The 21025-nt window shown below is 49.6% G+C and overlaps 1 pseudogene; it reads right to left on the bottom strand.

Moving 5' to 3' along the window:
* The window catches only part of LOC120391206, a 40088-nt pseudogene extending 21241 nt beyond the window's left edge, over window positions 1–18847 (bottom strand).
* Between the last annotated feature and the right edge of the window lie 2178 nt (window positions 18848–21025).

Below are 21025 nucleotides of genomic sequence, written 5' to 3'. Positions count from 1 at the left end.
AAGCAAAAGAATTTTGGCTGCCCCCCCAGAGCCCTGAGCTCCCCCCCGCTCACCAGTGCCCCCACACCCGCACTACCTGCAGCCCCAGCACTGGGCTCTCTCTTCCACTCACCCACCCACACCCCCTGCCATCCCAGCACTGGGCTCCCCCTCAAATGTGGGATCCGCTAACAGTACATGGCAGCCGAGCCCTGGCCTAGCTGCGACTCTGTCCCCATGCGGGTGGAGCTTCTGGGCGGCGTGGAGTTTCTGGGTGGCGTGGAGCACTTCTAGGTGGTGGTGCGGCTGTGGGGTGGCACGGAGAACGTGGCCTCCTCCCTGGGCTTCGCGGCGCTGCTGGTGGCCGAGGTGGATCAGTTCGTGCTCACCGCCCTCACCCCCGACATGCTGGTGGCCGAGGACCTGGAGAGCGCTCCAGACCTGCTGCTCTTCAGCCTCACGGTGCCCTGGCCCAGCCCCGGCCTTTTAAACCCCAGGTCTGTGGTCTGGATTTAGCCACAGGCCCCGTCCACTGCAGCCTGGGCTGGAGATTCAGCAGTGGCCTGGGCTTCTGAAGTAACGCAGCCCTCACAGCAGGTCAGGGTGTTGTGAGAAGACAAGGACTAACAAACACCTCAGAGTCCAGCATGCACAAGGCAGCAGAGGCCATGCTGATCGAGTGTCAGGCTTTAACTTGTTCTCTCCTACATTACAGCTGTAGCCTAGGCCAGCTCTGCAATGGGGCTGGGCTGAAGCGTACTGCTTCACTATGGTACAAAGTGGCTATGATGTCATTTTTCTCCTCGCACGCAGCCATTACCCGTTCTGACAGGCTGTTTATAACACTAAGATTACTAGTTTTCAGAGGTGGTCGGTGGGGAGAGGGAGGGGCGCAAGTTGGAAGTTTCGCCTAGGGCACAAAATATCATTCCACTGGCCCTGGTGGGAGTCACCCCAATGGAAAGAGATGCTCCCCCAAGGTGCAGCTCCTATGGGAGGGGGCAGCCCTTGGGGGTGGGGCAGACACCCTCCTTCCCCTTCTGCTGTGTGACAAGCAGGTGATGGGGGGAGCTCTCTGCTCCGACTGACACCTAATCCTCTCCAACTGGGCCCTGCCCCCCCAGACCTACACCCGACTGGACCCTGCCCCTGGCTCCGCACTTACTCTCGCGCACGACTGCCTTCAACCCGGATGGAGCCATCTTCGCCTCTTGTCACGTCCACTCGAGTTCTGTGGGGGGAAGTGGGATTCAGCTGTGCGCAGGGCAGGGCTGGAGTCAGGACTCCTGGGTTCCGCCCCTGCTTTGCTCCTGCCCTTGTGCACGCCCTGGCCTCTCCCTGCCGTGCTCTGGAGAGTGTCTGTGACCCCTCACAGATGGATGGGCCCAGCCCCCCCTAGTGTCACTGATGGATGGGCCCAGCCCCCCCAGTGACTGATTTCAGTATAAAGCAACTGAGGTGCTGGTGGGTCGATGTCTGCAAGGCTGATGACGGCCGAATTACCCATCATAGAAGAACCTTTCCAGAAGGTGGCCATGGACATAGTGGGACCTCTCAGCAAGACGACCCGGTTGGGGAAGAAATACATTCTGGTGGTGGTAGATTTCGCCAAGGCGGTGGCCTTGTCCTCTATCAAAGCAGACACTGCGGCAGATGCGCTGCTGACCATTTTCAGCAGAGTGGGGTTCCCCAAGGAAGTCTTAACAGACCAGGGGTCCAACTTCATGTCGGCCCTGCTCCGGTGCTTGTGGGACAAATGCGGGGTCCGGCACAACTGGGCCTCAGTGTATCACCCCGAGTCCAACGGGCTCCTGGTAAGGTTCAATGGGACGCTAAAGATGATGCTAAAAACATTTATGAACCAGCACCCACAGGACTGGGACAAGTACTTACCTCACCTGCTGTTCACATACAGGGAGGTACCCCAGGAATGTACCGGGTTTTCGCATTTTGAACTTTTGTATGGCAGGCGGGTAAGGGGGGGGGGGGCCTAGATCTGATGAGAGATGAATGGGAGGGGAAGGCTACTACCGATGGAGAGCCCTTCAAGGTTGTCAAGCAACTAAATGACGTAAACTATGTGGTGGAGCTGTCGAACCGGGCGAACCACCACCGGGTGTACCATGTGAATATGATGAAGCCATATTATGACAGGGGACATGTGGTGTTGGCCGTGTGTGGACATTGGGAGGAGCAGGGAGATGACCCTTTAGTGGATCTATTCCCTGGGACAAAAGTTGGTTCCCCCTGGAAGCAATTCCCCTCTCTGATCAGCTGACCTTGGCCCAGCACGCTGAGATCAGCAGGGTGCTGCATCTGTACCAACAGCTGTTTTCCAACCAGCCTGGACGCACTAATTTGACTGTCCACTGGGTGGAGACTGGGTCACATCCTCCTATAAGATGTTCCCCTTTCCGGACACCTTCCAGCACCTGGTGGGTCAGCTACTGAGGGGGATGGAGAGTTTGCCGTGGCGTATATTGACGACATGTGTCTTTAGCCACACCTGGGGTGACCACGTGTCCCAGGTTAAACAAGTGCTGGACCGACTCCGAGAGGCTGGGTAAAGTGCAAGGTGGGGCTGGCTGAAGTATCTTATCTGGGCCATCAGGTGGGGAGCGGCTGCCTAAAGTGAGAACCAGTCAAAGTGGAGGTGATCAGAGACTGGCCCTCTCCCCAAACCAAAAAGAAGGACCAAGCCTTTATTGGGATGGCGGGGTACTATCGAAGGTCCGTGCCCCAGTTTTGCGCCATAGCTGCCCTCATCACTGATCTGTGCAAGAAGGGGAAGCCAGACATGGTGGTCTGGACCGAGGAGTGTCAGGAGGCTCTCCGGGCGCTGAGGAGGCTCTGGTTAGTGGCCCAGTTCTGGCAAACCCAGACTTTGACAAGCCCTTTACTGGGAGCAGTGTTAATGCAGGAGGATAAAAAGAGGGAGAGAGACACCCCATCGTGTACCTGAGGAAGAAGTTGCTATCCCGGGAGCAGAAATACGCGGCCATCGAGAAGGAATGCCTGGTCGTGGTGTGGGCCCTTATGAAACTAGAACCATATCTCTGGGCGACACTTCACCGTGTACAACGACCACTCTCCCCTAACCTGGCTGCACCAGATGAAAGGAGCCAATGCCAAGCTCCTGAGGTGGAACCTGCTCCTGCAGGATTATGACAACTAAAAGAGATTTGTCACCAAAATAGAGTATGGCTGAGTAAGCAGCCGGGTAGAGGTCAGAGAGCGCCTCAGGACAGTGTGTGGCAGTGAATATTTCAATGCGTTGCTGTAGTAGTGTTTATAGCCTGCACTGTTACTTCGGACAGAATTACAATGGATCACCTCTTTTGTAAAGTCTTTTCTATGTTCTGGACCTGCCAAGGGAGAGAAGCCGCGGGCTTGCGGCGTTTCAGCTGCGGGCTTGCTGGCGCGCGACTGGCCCCCTCCCCGGGCCGGTAATTTCCTTCCATTTTTCTATTACGTTTTTCATGGTTTTGGGCCACTCTAGAGACAGAGATTAGCCAACAACCTAAAGTTTAGGCTGTTCAGATGAGGGATCTATCTATCTATCTATCTATCTATCTATCTATCTATCTATCTAATCATGAACACTAATAAGCAGCTTTAATTTTTCTTGTTTAAGCATTTCCAGCGGAACTTCCCCGGTTTCACTGACAAGTATCAGCGGGGTTGCCGCGTTAGTCTGGATCTGTAAAAGCAGCAGAGAGTCTTGTGGCACCTAATAGACTTATGCGCTTTCGTTGGTGAATACCCACTTGGTCGGATGCATGTTTCACTGACAACATTTCTCCAGCTTTATACAGGTTACACCATCTCTTGGTCTATAGCTACATCCATCTAACTAATCTGTCTATCGTCGATGGATCCATCGATCTAACTAATCACGATCACTGAGAAGAAGCTTAAATTTTTCTTCTTTAAGCAGTTCCATTGTAACTGCCCCTGTTTTCCTGATAGCATAACTCTAGATTTATACAGTTACTCTATCGAGCAAGCTAGCTAGCTATCGGAGCAAACCAGGCACCTGAATACATACAACATCGTTAAATATCAGTAAAGATGCTCAGCAGACACCTACAATGACGGTATAATTTTTCTCAGCAGAGAAAGCGAGGCTTTCAGAGTAAACAGGTGTGTTAATGTTTTGCACGGATAGCAACACATCAAAGGAAAGATCTTTAACAAATTGTTTCAATTGAGTTTACATAGGTGATAAAGATTTCAAACACACATGCAAGTCTACATGCAAAGTAAACACATAACGATAGGTTCCAAAGTTTAGCCTCCTCTCTTGAAGGACAGACAGAAAATCCATTAATGTTCTTCGCCCCTTTGTCTTCAGCAGCACTCCACTTCCCCTTGCACCTCCAGAGTTCAGGTAGAAACTGTTGGGAAGGAAGGAAGCAAAACTTTCTTTCACCTTAATTGTTCAGCGCTGTTCCAACATGGTCAAGGGTGTCGAGACATTACTGTACCTGTCGCCTATGGTGAGGTCTCACTAATGTGGGACAGCCCGAGAAGAGGGTCTCTGAGACATTTTTGGTGGAGATGCCCGAAATAGATGTGTCTCTGAACAGAAACATCTAAAAGGGTTTTCTCACCAAAATAGAGTATGGCTGACAAAGCAGCCGGGAAGAGCTCAGCGACTGCCTGAGGACAATAGTCCATGTGTGGCAGTGACTATTTCAATGCGTTGCTATAGTAGTATTTATAGCCTGTACTGTTACTTCGTAAAGAATTATAACGCATCACCTCTTTTCTATGTTCTGCACCCCGCGGATCCACCGACGGAGCGGGATCCACGCTCCTCTGCCCGGCGCACGACCGGCCCTAGGCACCCGCTCCCCGGGCCGGTGATTTGGTGGCATTTTTCTAGTCCATTTTTCATAGCGCTCTTGAAAAATAAACTACTTCACCGGAGCTTTTTCAAAAGCCTCAAAACTCGAGGCAACAGCACCCTCTGCTGGTTCCTAGGAAAAACTCTCTCTGTCTCGCAATAAGCCTGGCTAGAGCAGGGCTCGGCACCCTTTCAGAAGTGGTGTGCTCAGAAAGTGTTGCCTAGCAGTTGTTTGCACTGAACGTCTCCTTTTTAGAAATTTTCACAAAAGGAGCTCTTCCAAATAGCCAGCAGTGCCTAGCTTACATTTGACTGAATTTCTGATGTTTAGCTATTTTCACAAACGGATCTCTGCCAAATTGGCAGGAGTGTAATCGAATAGCATTTTTAGGGTGGTTCCAGGAGGAATTCTTGCTTACCAATGATGTGGAATCCTTTTTCATGCTTAGCTGCTTTGAAACCTTCGTTGAAATCGTACCTCTGTCAAATTGACAGCAGTGCAGCTTGATATCAATTTTAGGATGGGAGCAGGAGGAATTCGTGCTTCCCAATAATCCGCAGTGAATTTCTCATGTTTCGATGTTTTCACAACGTATAACTGCCAAATTCTCAGCAGTGTATCAGAATTGCAGAAGGAGGACGATTCCATTAGACTTTCCTCGCCCGCAGTGAAAAGGGTCATGTTTTGCTATTTTCACGGAAGGAGCTCTAACAAAGGGCTTAACAGTGCAACCGAATGCTATTTTGTGGACATTTCAAAGAGAAATTCGTACCTATCCGTGAGCTGCAATGACTGGCTCATGTTTAGCAATGTTCACGAAAGGAATCTCTACCAAATGTCCAGCAGGGGAGGCTATTGGCTTGTGAAAGACGATTCTCAGATAAATCTGTGCCTAGCAATGAACCTGAATGAATTTCTCATATGTATCAATATTCACACTCGCAGATTAGTCTTATGGCCAGCAATGCAACCGAATAGCATTTGTAAAATGGTTCCAGGAGAAATTGTTGCCTAGCAGTGCTTTGCACTGAACGTCTCCTTTTTAGGAATTTTCACAAACGGAGCTCTTCCAAATAGCCAGCAGTGGAACCGAATAGCATTTTTAGCGTGTTTCCAGGAGGAATTCATGCCTACGAGCAGGGGCGGCTCTACATTTTTGGCCGCCCCAAGCAGTCATGCGCGGGAGGCGCCCCAGAGCCGCGGGAGCAGCGTACCTCCCGCGGGTATGACTGCAGAGGGACCGCTGGTCCCGCGTGGCTCGGCTGGACCTCCCGCGGCTGCGGACTGTTCCCGGGTCCGGCGGCTCCGCTTGAGCTGCCCCAGTCATGCCTGCGGGAGGTCCAGCCGAGCCGCAGGACGAGCGCCCCCTCCGCAGGCATGACTGCGGCAGGTCCGCGGGCCCAACCTCCCGCCCCCCCCCACAGGGGACGCCCCCTAGATTTTGCCGCCCTAGGCACCAGCTTGTTTTGCTGGTGCCTAGAGCCGCCCCTGCCTACGAGTGATTTCGAATGAATTGCTCAGGTATAGCTGTTTTCACAGCGTAGCTCGGTCAGGTTGCTAGCTGTGCATCCGAATAGCAATTTTAGGATGGGAAAAGGAGGAATTCGTGCTTCCCAATAATCCGCAGTAAATTTCTCATGTTTCGCTGTTTTCACAACGTATAACTGCCAAATTCTCAGCAGTGCATCAGAATTGCAGAAGGAGGACGATTCCAATAGACTTTCCTCGCTCGCAGAGATAAGGCTCGAAAGGGTCATGTTTTGCTATTTTCACGGAAGGAGCTCTAACAAAGGGCTTAACAGTGCAACCGAATGCTATTTTGTGGCTATTTCAAAGAGAAATTCGTACCTATCAGTGAGCTGCAATGACTGGCTCATATTTAGCAATGTTCACGAAAGGAGTCTCTACCAAATGTCCAGCAGGGGATGCTATTGGCTTGTGAAAGATGATTCTCAGATAAATCGGTGCCTAGCAATGATCCTGAACGAATTTCTCATATTTTCCATTTTCACACACGCAGATTAGTCTTATGGCCAGCAATGCAACCGAATAGCATTTGTAAAATGGTTCCAGGAGAAAGTGTTGCCTAGCAGTGCTTTGCACTGAACGTCTCCTTTTTAGCACTTTTCACAAAAGGAACTCTGCCAAATAGCCACCAGTGCTTTCGAATAGCAATTGGAGGTTGGTTCAAGGAGAAAGTCGTGTCTAGCACTGATGTGGGCTTAATAATTCTTCATTAGCTCTTTTCAAGTGCCTAGCTTACATTTTGACTGAATATCTGATGTTTAGCTATTTTCACAAACGGATCTCTGCCAAATGGGCAGGAGTGTAATCGAATAGCATTTTTAGGGAGGTTCCAGGAGCAATTCGTGCCTACGAGTGATTTGGAATGAATTGCTCATGTGTAGCTGTTTTCACAGCGTATCTCGGTCATGTTGTTGCTGTGCATCCGAACAGCAAGTTTAGGATGGGACCAGGAGGAATACTTGCTTTCCAATGGTGTGGAATTCTTTCTCGTGTTTAGCTGCTTTGAAACCTTCGTACAAATCGTACATCTGTCAAATGACCGCAAAGTCCATCCCTCCAGATTTGCAAGCATCCCCGGACCAGTGACAGGGGCACAACCATCCCCGGACCAGTGACAGGTGCACAACCATCCCTGGACCGGTGACAGGTGCATAGGGAGCCAAGTCATTGGAAATAATCAAGGAGGAAGCCAGTGGAAAAAATGAAAGGGGCCATTCTGGTTATCACCGTGAGCGTTTTCGACCGCAAACCCCTTCCCTCCAGATTTGCAACCCTGGACCAGTGACAGGGGCACAACCAACCCTGGACCAGTGACACATGCACAACCATCCCCGGACCAGTGACAGGTGCGTAGGCAGCCAAGTCATTGGAAATAATCAAGGAGGAAGCCATTGAAAAAAATGAATGGGGCCACTCTGGTTATTACCTTGGGGTCAGGGGAGTGCTCTGTACCCCCAAACCTTACCTCCCTTTTCATATAGTCACACACAAAAAAGTGAAAGAGCGTGCCTCAAGCATCCAAAAGATCAGGGTTCGGCAACCTTTCAGAAGAGCTGTGCCGAGTCTTCATTTAGTCTCTCTGATTTAAGATTTCACATGCCAGTAATACATTTTAATATTTTTAGAAGGTCTCTTTTTATGGCTATAATATATAACTAAACTATTGTTGTATATAAAGAAAATAAGGTTTTTAAAATGCTTAAGAAGCTTCATTTAAAATTAAATGAAAACGCAGAACCCCCCCAGACCCCTGCAATAGGTCAATTTGGCACATTAGTCAGGAGGAAGCAGAATGTGAGTGTTTTCGACCACAAACCCTGTCCCTCCTGATTCGCAACCCCATGGACCAGGCGGCAGCAAGTCCTGAGCAGGAGCCCAGACGGTTACGTTGTGTGGCAGAAACTGCAACTAGTAGCAAAACGCGAGGGTTTCGCAATGTGTCGGTACACCTGCTGCACTTCAGAGGCGGGTCCCGCTTCGGTGGCAGGGGCCCCGCCGCGGTCTTCGGGGCACAGTGGGTCCCGAACGGAAGGGCCCCCGCCGCCAAATTACCACCGAAGTGGGGCCCCCCGCCGCCGAAGACCCCAGGCCCCCGGAATCCTCTGGGCGGCCCTGCTCTGCAGCCAACAATGGTTCCAGGAACAGTAACGTTGAGCAACTTCCAGTAGTAACTGTGCTGAACATATTCTTTAGCTCTCAGTTATCAGAAACAACAAGGAGTCTGGTGGTACCTTAAAGACTAACAGATTAATTTGGGCATAAACTTTCGCGGATTAAAAAGCCCACTTCTTCATATGCATGGAGTGAAAATTACAGATACAGGCATAAATATACTGGCAGATGAAGAGGAGGGAGTTACCTTACAAGCTCTTAATGTTCATTGTACTGAATGGGTGCCCTGGGATGGTGGCCAGGATTTTAAGTGAATTTTAAGTGCAGAGACTATTAAGGTTTGAAGAGTGAATCAGTGGGAGCTTCGCAAACCTCCTTGCTGCTTAGGCGATATGGGAAATTTTGTTCATCTGGCCCTGGATGGATTGTTAGCTTTAAATGAATGTCCTGCTCTTGTCCTCCTGTTCCTACTCCTAGCCCATCCACTGCCTTGACAATGTGTCTGTGCCACCAAACTCTGAGACCATACTGTGATGCTGCAAGGAAGCTACCTCTATTGGGTGCTTCACAGCTTTTGGAAATTTGTCAGACGTTAATCAGCTGACAAAGAGAATGGTTAGCATTCTGCTCCCAGTGACTTGCTGCAGAGTTTGATTGTAGACTGGAATCCCTCCTGGGAGAGGAGATTAGGAATCAGGCCACAATGCCGGACTTCTGCATTCTGAAGAAGATGAGCAGAGCAGGCAAGAGAAGGAGATGAAAAGGACAGGCCCTTTCTCTCCCAACAGGGCCTATTAACTGCACTGCAGTTTCCTGGAAGTCTCAGAGTTGGGAAACACACAGATGAGCCATGTTACATTCAGAATCTCTGTGATAAGCTCAAGGTAAAATTGTAAATCATCATTCAATAGAGCCATCTGTGCCTGAGAAGGCCTCTAGACATTATGACCACCAGCTCCTTCCAGCGAACCATTCATCTGATCTTGGCATCAACCATTCTGTAGCCTCAGGAGCCACAGAGCACTTTCTCCAGGCCCAGATCCACAAGATCTGGACATAAGTTTCCCCAAGAGACTAAGTTGGAGACAGTGAGGAGTTATATTTCACTAGTGAGCCTGCTAGGCTGAACCCAGCAATAAGTATGGGGAATAGGCTTGGGATGACTGCCCTAGGTTTATGTGAGAGGTTAATTCTGGTTAATTTTTTACTTTTGCTAAGGAAATAAAAATAAACCTAAAAGCAATTCAAAGTGAAGTGTAATAAAATGATTTTATATTAAAGCTGCTGGTGGAGGAGGAGGAACATTATTTCTATGTGTACAGTGGACTAGGAAAAGGAAAAGAAGTGGGGGACATGCTATCATTGCCTCATTTTTGTTTGCTGAAGGGTGCTTCCATGGCTGACAGGAATCATACTAGGATTTGCTGGAGGAAATAGCCTGAGAAGATCATGTTCACCACTGGAGCATATGGTAATTTTATTGGACTCCATATGTAAGAAAGCCCTGTCTGGAAGTTTGTGATGATCAAGGGTAAGCAGGATTGTGCCAATGAGTAGCTGATGCAACAAAACTGCTAAGGCAATCTGAGCTGTGGCAGACTCCCTGATGGAGTCAACAGAGCCTCTTCTGCAGGGTCCAGAGGGGAAGCCATTCAGTATTCATTCCGTATTGTGTGCTCCTGTCTAATTTTTCTAATCCCCCGCAGAACCTCACTGTAGCAGGCCAAGGAGAATTTGTGTGACTAGAGCAATCCCAAACTTGCCCTGCAGATTTTTCAGTATTGTTTGTGGTCAGGCTTAGACATATTTTGGGGTGAATGCAGTGCACAACACTCCCTAAACATTAGGGTGACCAGATGTTCGAATTTTATAGGGACAGTCCAATTCATCCCATCCCAGTTTTTCACATTTGCTGTCTGGTCACCCTACTAAGCACATACATCTTTTCTATTGTCATAATACATTCTTCTATCATCGTTTTTATGTCTATTTGTTTGGAATGATTCAAATTAATCAAATCATGGCTAAGGGCAAGATGTACTACAAGAAAAACAGTCAGCATGAAGATTAATGTCCATTAAAAGTAGAAAGGAACATAGTTCTGCCAAAATCCTAGCTCTGACATAAGCTCTATTTATTTTATGGTACAACTGATTAAGTTATAGCAAGCCACAAAACAAAAATCAAAAAAATGTACACATTTTAGTTGTGAGCATATCCATTGTACAAGCTTGATTAGCACAAGCAGACATTCTTCATCTTCTTTCAAGGTAACACACTGTTCACATCAGCTTTCATTCAACCAAAACAATGATTGATATAACCAAACTCTTATGACTCAGTGGGTTTATGTGAGAATCTACACCTTTCACATTACTCAGCATTTTTCACTTTGTGGTTCACAGTCATGCTGGAAGGGCATAACAAATGGGGTCCTGCAGGGATCAGTTCCGGTCTGATTCTGTTCAACATCTTCATCAATGATTTAGATAAAGGCACAGCGAGTAACGCTTATAAAGTTTGTGGACGATATCAAGCTGAAAAGGGTTGCAAGTGCTTTGGAGGATAGGATTAAAATTCAAAATATTCTGGACAAACTGGAGAAATGGTCTTAAGTAAATAGGATGAAATTCAATAAGGACAAATTAAAAGTACTGCACTTAGGAAGGACCAATCAGCTGCACACATACAAAATGGGAAATGACGGCCTAGGAAGCAGTACTGCAGAAAGGGATCTGGGGGTCATAGTGGACAACAAGCTAAATATGGGTCAACAATGTAACACTGTTGTAAAAGAAGCTAACATTATTCTGGGAAAAGCAATTCTTCTGCACTACTCCACATTGATTAGTTCTCAACTGGAGTAGTGTGTCCAGTTCTGGGCGCCACACTTCAGGAAGGATGTGAACAAATTGAAGAGAGTCCAGAGAAGAAGCTATAAAAATGATTAAAGATCTAGAAAATGACAAACATCTAGAACAGGGGTGGGCAAACTTTTTGGCACGAGGGCCACATCGGGGTTGCGCAACTATATGGAAGGCCGGGTAGGGAAGGCTGTGCCTCTCCAAACAAGTTGGCGCCTGACCCTTATCTGCCCCCTCCCACTTCCCGCCCCCTGACTGCTCTCCTCAGAACCAACTCATCCTTGTCCGCGACCGCCCCCTCCTGGGACCCCCGCCTCCTATCCAACCCCCCTGCTCCCTGTACCCTGACAGCCCCCAGGACTCCCACCCCATCCAACCGCCTCAGCTTCTTGTTCCCTGGCCACCCTCCCAGGAGCCCCCACCCCTAACTGCCCCTGGGATCCCACCCCTTATCCAACCCTCCTGATCTCTGTCCCCTGACTGTTCTCTTGACCCCATCCACATCCCCACCCCCTGACTGGCCCCCTGCGACTTCCACTTCCCAACCCTCCCCGGTCCCCATCCCCGCACCACCCCCCCCCAGAACCTCTGCCCCCTCCAACCACCCCATCCTCCCGGACTTCCCCAGGACCCTCCATTCCTTACCCAACTCCCCACTCCCCACCCCCTGACCAGCAGCAGGATCTGGCAGCTGCCACCCCTGGCACGAGTCAGCTGCACTCGCCAGACCCAGCGGGAGCAGCAGGCCAGAGCACTGTCCATGCGGCGTGGCTGTAGGGGAGGCGATATCAGGAGGGGCCAGGAACTAGGGTCTCCATCCGGGAGCTCAGGGGCCAAGGCAGGATGGTCCCGTGGGCCAGATGTGGGCCACGGGGGCATAGTTTGCCCACATCTGGTCTAGAAGGTCTAGAAAATGACAAATGTCTAGAAGACATCTAGAAAGTGACAAAAATGATTAAAGGTCTAGAAAAGGGAAGGTTAAAAAATTGGGTTTGTTTAGTCTGGAAAAGAGAAGACTGAAAGGGGACATAATAACAGTTTTCAAGTATGTAAAAGGTTGTTCAAGGAGGACGGAGAAAAAAACTGTTTTTCTTAACCTCTGAGGCCAGGACAAGAAGCAATTGGCTTAAATTGCAGCAAGGGAAGTTTAGGTTGGACGTTAGGAAAAACTTCCTGTCAGGGTGGTTAAGCACTGGAATAAATTGCCTAAGGAGGTTGTGGAATCTCCATCATTGGAGATTTTTAAGAGCAGATTAGACAAACACCTGTAAGGAATGGTTAAGATAATACTTAGTCCTGCCATGAGTGCAGGGGATTGGACTAGCTGAACCTGCGGGAGGGATAGCTCAGTGGTTTGAGCATTGACCTACTAAACCCAGGGCTGTGAGTTTAATCCTTGACAGGGGCCCCTTAGGGCTCTAGAGCAAAAATCAGTAACTGGTCCTGCTAGTGAAAGCAGGGGGCTGGACTCAATGACCTTTCAAGGTCCCTTCAAGCCCCAGGAGATTGGTATGTCACCAATTATTTCTCTCTATGGCCCTTCCAGTTCTATGATTCTATGCTTCAACCACCATTCCAGAGGACAAGTGCTGTAGCTAGCTTTAGAAATCTCACATTGGTATCTTCTTTACATTTTGTCAGCTCTGCAGTGAAAATGTTCTTAAAATGAGCACTGTGCTGAGTCATCATCCAAGACTGCTATAACCTGAAATATATGGCAGAATGCAGGTAAAACACAGAGCAGGAGGCACACAATTCACCCCCAAGGAATTCAGTCACAAATTTAATTAATAAATTATTTTTAGTGAGTGTCATCAGCATGCAAGCATGTCCTCCGGAATGGTGGCCCAAGTATGAAGGGGCATACGAATGTTTAGCATATCTGGCATGTAAATACCTTGCAACACCAGGTACAAAAGTGTCATGAGAGGGCCTCTTCTCACTTTCAGGTAACATTGTAAATAAGAAGTGGGCAGCACTATCTCCCATAAATGTAACTGAATTTATTTTTCTTAGTGATTGACTGAAGAAGAAGTAGGACTGAGTGGACTTGTGGGCTCTGAAATTTTACATTGTTTTGTTTTTAGTGCAGTTATGTAACAAAAAATCTACATTTGTAAATTGCACTTTCAAGATAAAGAGATTGCACTATGGTACTTGGTATTCTGTTTAACAGTGCAATTAAAACTATGATTAATTTTTTAAATCATGATTAATTTTTGAGTTAATCGCATGAGTTAAACTGTGATTAATTGACAGCCCTAATTATGAGCTTGTCTTACATATTCCTCTTAATTATCCTGTCCCCTTAGGTTCTCTAGTGCTTGTAGTAATTTCCTCCATCCTGATCCTCACCTCCCCCTACAACAACATCCAGCAAATGTAATGAAATGCATTCATTTTCAGTGAGCCCCACATGAAGGCTCACATAGGTGCTTCATCTACATTTTCTTGTCCCTGAGAGAGATATTCATCAGAACTGACAGTATCTCCATGTGGTCTCCTGAGTATTTGTCTGTCTGGCAGTTCAGCTTACCAAACCAATTGTGCAGAGCACCCTCTTGATCCTGACTAACCTCAGATTGAAGTGGACAATGCCTGCAAGTATATGCCCATGTTTGAGATACTGATTAATGCAGACCCTGAAGAGAGATACATCACTTCTCCTCGCCTTCCTTTATAGTAACCCTCTTTATTGATTTCGTGTATTATGACAAATCTGGCATATGGTATATTTGTATTTGAAAAAAAAATAATAAAAAATTATAATGATAAAAATATATATGTAAAGGTTAAAGAAGAAAAAGCAAACAGGAAAGGATAAAAGCTATAGAAAAGGGCTAACAAGAAGAAGTTAAAATATAAAACAAAGGCAAATACCAATAGAAGTTAAAACATTTTCTCTTGTCCATCCCTGTCTCCTTCCTCGGATTGTGTGTTGCCTTTTAGATTGTAAACATTAGTGAGTAGGACTCAGACTTTTTGATATGGCTGCAAAGTGGTAAATTACAAATATTAATAACTGATTTTAATCTAGCTAGCAGTTATTTTTGCAATGTTTCATTCTAGCTGTGTAAATATTCTGTTTACCATTTATTTTTAATCTGATTTCTTTCTCATCCTCTTCATCACCTAAAGAGACCCTGAACTGGTGGTGGTAACCGTTAGCTCATTGTCAAATGCTGTTAAGCTACCTTGGAGAGGGCTGGCGCTGAAACACTTTTGGAGGCTGCAATAGACTTGTCTGCCACCAAAGAGCCATGTCCCTGCAGCATACAGATTGCTGGCAGGAAAAGGAGAAGGCACAGAAAAGCAAATGCTGGCTTCCAAGAGGCTATATCACAATTAGTTGTTATGATACTGAGTGATGAGGTAGCATCCCATCTTACTGACTGAAATAACATCATGTAGTGATACACTATCAAAGCACAAAGATGCAACATTGTTGTGAATTCTGAAATTAATGTGGGACTCTTTTGTCATCCTGCAGATGAAGGACAAATTTATGGTAAATCAGGATTGCCCCATAACACATTAGATGCAGGATGACTCTATTTGAAAGCTTTCAGTAAGAGACTATTTAATCTAGGGTCCCATGAACCAAGCAAGTCCCAGACATCTGAGAATCAGTGAAGTGCGAGCGCTCAGAACATCTGCTCAAACTCTGTATCAGGTGATCAACTGGTGTAAATCATGGTACTTCCATTGTCTTCCATGAACTGGGACTCCTACAGCACTTGCCTTCAATGTCCATGCCAGTGATGACTGCCAGTGTTAGTGAATATCCATATCCGACTGCCCATATCTAAGAACATAAGAACGGCTCGTCTAGCCCAGTATCCTGTCTACCGACAGTGGCCAATGCCAGGTGCCCCAGAGGGAGTGAACCTAACAGGAAATGATCAAGTGATCTCTCTCCTGCCATCCATCTCCACCCTCTGACAAACAGAGGCTAGGCACACCATTCCTTACCCTTATCTGATCGGCTTAGGGACAGCTGAAAGGTTAATCACTGTTATTGTTTATTATATTTTTTTTAACAAGAAGATTTTAGTTTTACTATTTTTTTGCATTTTTTTCAACATCTGTTCAGAGACCACTTGCCCACTGAAAGTTTGTCTGTTGGTCTCTGTGGTGACATGAAAAGAGGTCTGGAATTTGTCCTGTGTGCAGTCCAACCAGACATGATGATCATGCCATTGCTGTTTATGATCAGATGAAAACAGGTTTGTGAGTGCCTGCGTAAGAGTATGTGTTTGTATGCATATGACGGTACATGTGCTGAGGATGTTTATAGAGAGAAATATCCTTGTTGGCATCTGGATAACCCAGGCATGTTCTTGTGCCTGCAATTTTCTCATCTTGAGGATCTCTAGTTATCCCATTGTCTTCTTACAGATATAGTGGATGTGTGAGGATTCAGAACAAACTGCAGTCACCACCTTATTAAAGCCAATAACAGCGCAGGCATAGTCATGGAGATTCTTTTGTATATCAAATCTGTGCAGTGAGAAAGCGAATTGAAAATATGGCTTTAGCTCCAGCTATGTCCCAACTATATACCCGTGAGCCTAGAAAAAGGGGACAGATGCTCAGAGGGGACAGTGACATAGGCGGCAGGTTTGTATAATTTTTGGTGGGGCCCAAAATGGTGGTGCCCCCCCGCTCCCGCCCTGTAAGCCGATATAAAATGAAGCTACAACGCGTCAGTGCCACAAGATTACAAGGGTCAATTAAAAGTGGAAAGTCAGAAGCAGCACTTGCCTACTTCAATATACAGTATTATATTTTGTTGCATCTGTTGTGATGAAGTGGGAATGTTCTTAATATTTTCTCTGAATACTGTGTGGGTGCCTCAGTTTACCCTGCAAGATGCCAACTGAAGGTGTTGGGGACAAAGAGATCAGGTGGCCTCCTTGTCCAGAAGAGACACAGAGGCCAGAGGAGGGAGTGTCAGTTTGGAGCTGGCTGGGGAAATTGGGAGAGACCCAGAACTTGGTTCTGGGCTCCCCACCCCCCAAGATGGACCTGACAGAGGGGTTCTGTTTTCTGTACCAACAAGCTCTGTTTAAACTGTGTTCCCGTCATCTAATAAACCTTCTGTTTTACTGTCTGGCTGAGAGTCACATCTGACTGCGGAGTTGGGGTGCAGCGACCTCTGGTTGCCCCAGGACCAGCCTGGGCAGACTCACTTTGGAAAGTGCATGACGTGGAAGGGCATGCTGAATGCTCCGAGGTCAGACCCAGGAAGGTGTAAGCTTCTTGCCCTGGAGACAGTATGCTCCGAGAGAGGAGGCTCCCCCAGAGTCCTGACTGGCTTTGTATGGAGATGTTCCAAAGCATCACAGCATTCCCTTCCACACCGTGCACTTCCCAGAAGTCCGCACAGGCACTGACACTCCCTCCTCCGGCCTTTGTCTCTTTTCCAGGCATTAGGAGGCCACCTGATCTCTCTGTTCTCCAACACCTTCAGGGCACCTTGCAGGGGAAACTGATTTGGGAGAAATGAAGTAAAAGCTGCCCAAACCGAGCTTGAGCACTCCTGAATTTTGAGGTGTTCAAATCTGGAAGGCAGGTGCTGGGGGTGGGAGAGGGCTGTGGGCTCCATGGGGGAGCATGGCAGCAACTGTCTGGAGCTGCATGGAGCCAGATACGCTGGTCTGAGTGGCTCAGTAAGCGGTTTGGGGGTTGGAGAAGAGGTAGGGAGTTCCGGGGGCCAGTCAAGGGACAAGGAGCAGGGGGAGTTGGATGGGGCAGAGGTTCGAAGGGGCAGTCAGGGGACAGGCAGCAATTGGATAGGCATGGGAGTCTAAGAGGTTTATCAGGGGACAGGTAGGGGTGCGGTCCTGGGGAAGTTGGGTGGGGTCTCAGGAGGGGGCAGTTGGGGACAAGGAGAAGGGAGGCTGAGATAGGGGCTGAGGTCCCAAGGGGCAGTTAGGGGCAGGGGTCTCGGGAGGGTAATCGGGAACAAGGACCAGTGGGGCTTAGATAGGGGTGGAGGTTCTGGGGGCAGTTGGGGCAGGGGTCTGGGGAGGGGCAATCAGCGGACAGAGGCTGGGATTCAAAGGGCTCTGGGCTGCTGGCAGCCGAGGATCCCAGAGCCCTTTAAATCCCAGCCCCGGCTGGGAGTCAGAGGACTCTGGGCTGCCTGCAACCGCGGGGAGCCCAGAGCCTTTTAAATCCCAGCCGGGGCCAGGAATCAGAGGGCTCTGGGCTACCCGCTGCGGTGGGGAGCCCAGAACCCTTTAAATCTCAGCCGCTGCTGGGATTTAAAGGGCTCTGGGCTGCCTGCAACCGCGGGGAGCCCAGAGCCTTTTAAATCCCAGCCACGGCCGGGAATCAGAGGGCTCTGCGCTGCCCGCTGCGGCGGGGAGCCCAGAGCCCTTTAAATCTCAGCCACCGCCGGGAATCAGAGGGCTCTGGGCTGTCTGCTGCGGCGGGGAGCCCAGAGCCATTTAAATCCCAGCTGCGGCCGGGAATCAGAGGGCTCTGGGCTGCCTGCAACCGTGGGGAGCTCAGAGCCTTTTAAATCCCAGCTGCGGATGGGATTTAAAGGGCTCTGGGCTGCCTGCAACATGGGAGCCCAGAGCCTTTAAATCCCAGCCGCAGCCGGGAATCAGAGGGCTCTGGGCTTCCCGCTGCGGCGGGGAGCCCAGAGCCCTTTAAATCTCAGCCGCGGCTTGGATTTAAAGGACTCTGGGCTGCCTGCAACCGCGGGGAGCGCAGAGCTCTTTAAATCCCAGCCGCGGCCGGGAATCAGAGGGCTCTGAGCTGCCTGCAACCGCGGGGAGCGCAGAGCCTTTTAAATCCCAGCCGCGGCCGGGAATCAGAGGGCTCTGGGCTCCCCGCCGTGGCAGGCAGCCCAGAGCCCTCTGATTCCCTGCCGCGGCTGGGATTTAAAAGGCTCTGGGCTGCTGGCAGCGCACAGCAGGGGAGAAACCTAGCTCCAAATATTGCTGGAGCAGAGCCCCTGTCTGTGAATATTCCTGGGGCTAAAGCCCCAGGAGCCCATATAAGTCGGCGCCCATGGACAGTGACTCTGCTACTGATCACTTTTCTGTGGAGTGAAACTAGAGGCTGCTTCCCAGTGAGACTCTCCCAACCCACACTCCTCAACCTCCCTTCCCACAAACACATCTGAAAGTTATTAGGGTCAAATAGTCTTCTTCCCTTCCACTTCTGTTGGCTACATTCTCCTGGCACCTCCTCTGGGCTGTTCCAGCCAACACATCCAAGTTAGTTATATCCCCACTAATATCCCCTTCACACAAACACCTTTCTTCCCACATCTGTATGAATACAAATTACCCTCTTCTCATTTCCCTCCCAAGTTCCTTTCCTCTTAGTTGGAGTCCTAGTCCCTCATATGACACCAGCACTGATTCCACTAGTGAATACTGTTACCCATTCAGAGAAATCCCTGACAATTTTCTGTTCCTATTACTGGCCTTGGGACTAGTAAGTCCCAGATGTCCAACAGAAATATTTACAGAGTTAGAAAAGAATGAAGCTACACATCACTGTTCAGTTCTTCATTGCTGATCCACTTTCATCTGCCCTCAGGCTTTGAGTATGTCAGTCCAAGGAAATAATAACCAGCTCTTGTGTGGTTAGAGAGAAATTCCTGGAATATGAAACATGAAATGGGTAAGTTGACAAAGGGACATGAGCTGCTATCACTGTGGCCAGAGAGGCCGCATACGACCCCAGTGCCCCAGGCTCAAGGACAGACAGAGCCGACTGACCCCCACACCGGGTTAACTTGGTAGAGGCCCAAACGGACAAGAGGCAGGCTTCCCAGGGGCTGGCAGCTTATCAACTGCTCAGGAGAGAGGCGGTCCCCAGGTCGGCTCCTCTGCGGGGGTTGGATGCCCCGGACTCAAGGTTCTCGGTTTACAGGGTGGGCTGTCCCTGTGGAGCGAGTGTCTTGTTCCCCTGGAGGTGGATGGGAGGAAAGTCTATGGATACTGGGACACGGGTGCTGAGGTGACGCTGGCCCGGTCCGAGGTGGTGGCCCCAGATCAGGTGATGCCCAACACCTTCCTGACCCTGATGGGGGTGGGCGGGACCTCATTCAAGGTGCCCGTGGCGATGGTGCATCTGAAATGGGGGGACAAGGAGGGCCCCAAGGAGGTGGGGGTGCACCACCATTTGCCCACCGAGGTGTTGATGGGGTGGGGATCTAGAGGACTGGCCAGCATCCCCCGGAACGCCTTAGTCGTGACCCAGAGCTGGTGAGGGACACTACGTCCTGACCTTGGGGAGGATGTCACCCCAGAGGCACAGAACCCTACCCTGGTGGGGCGGGAACACCCAAAGGCAAGGCTCAGGGGAGGCTGGGGCTTCTGACCCAACCCTTCCCCAGCCGACGAGTTCCAGGCCAAGTTGCAGAAAGATCCCTCCTTGCAGAGACCAAGGGACCTGGCTGACCTCAGTGTGGTACAGTCCATGAGGAGAGGTTTCAAGGAGAGGTTCCTGTGAGAGAAGGTGTTCCTGTACCGAGAATGGGCTCCCCCAGGGGAAGTAGAGGCATGGGGGATCAGGAGGCAGCTGGTGGTTCCTCAGAAGTTTTGCCACAAGCTACTGTACCTGGCCCATGACATCCCTCTCGCAGGGCACCAGGGAATTCGGCGCACCCGGCAGAGGCTGCTACAGAACTTTTACTGGCCTGGGGTCTTTACCCATGTCCGACAGTATTGCCAATCCTGTGACCCCTGCCAGAGGGTGGGGAAAGCCCGGGACAAAGGGCCTTTACCCATCATAGAAGAACCTTTCCAGAAGGTGGCCATGGACATAGTGGGACCTCTCAGCAAGACGACCTGGTCGGGGAAGAAATACATTCTGGTGGTGGTAGATTTTGCCGAGGCGGTGGCCTTGTCCTCTATCAAAGCAGACACTGTGGCAGATGCGCTGCTGACCATTTTCAGCAGAGTGGGGTTCCCCAAAGTCTTAACGGACCAGGGTCCAACTTCATGTCGGCCCTGCTCCGGTGCTTGTGGGAGAAATGCGGGGTCCGGCACAACTGGGCCTCAGCGTATCACCCCGAGTCCAACGGGCTGGTGGCAAGGTTCAACGGGACGCTAAAGATGATGCTAAAAACATTTATGAACCAGCACCCGCAGGACTGGGACAAGTACTTATCTCACCTGCTGTTCGCATACAGGAATTTTTGCATTTTGAACTGTTGTATGGCAGGCGGTTAAGGGGGCCCCTAGACCTGATGAGAGACGAATGGGAGGGGAAGGCGGTGGAGTATGTCCTGACCTTCCGGGAAAGACTTGCCGAGCTCATGGGCCTGGCCAGGGAGAATCTGGCCCGAGCCCAGAGGCAGCAGAAAGTCTGGTATGAGCGCACGGCGCAGGCCCGCGCCTTCGCCACCAGGGATCAGGTGATGGTTCTCATCCCCGTGAGCAAGAACAAACGCCAGGCTGCCTGGGACGGGCCCTTCAAGGTTGTCAAGCAACTAAATGAGGTAAACTATGTGGTGGAGCTGTCGAACCGGGCGCACCACCGCCGGGTGTACCATGTGAATATGATGAAGCCATATTATGACAGGGGAACTGTGGTGTTGGCTGTGTGTGGACATTGGGAGGAGCAGGGAGATGACCCTTTAGTGGATCTATTCCCTGGGACAAAAGCTGGTTCCCCCTGGAAGCAATTCCCCTCTCTAATCAGCTGACCTTGGCCCAGCAC

This window comes from Mauremys reevesii, linkage group 25 (assembly GCF_016161935.1).
Source record: "Mauremys reevesii isolate NIE-2019 linkage group 25, ASM1616193v1, whole genome shotgun sequence".
Classification (NCBI taxonomy): domain Eukaryota; kingdom Metazoa; phylum Chordata; order Testudines; family Geoemydidae; genus Mauremys; species Mauremys reevesii.
This window is presented reverse-complemented; position numbering and strand designations above follow the sequence as displayed.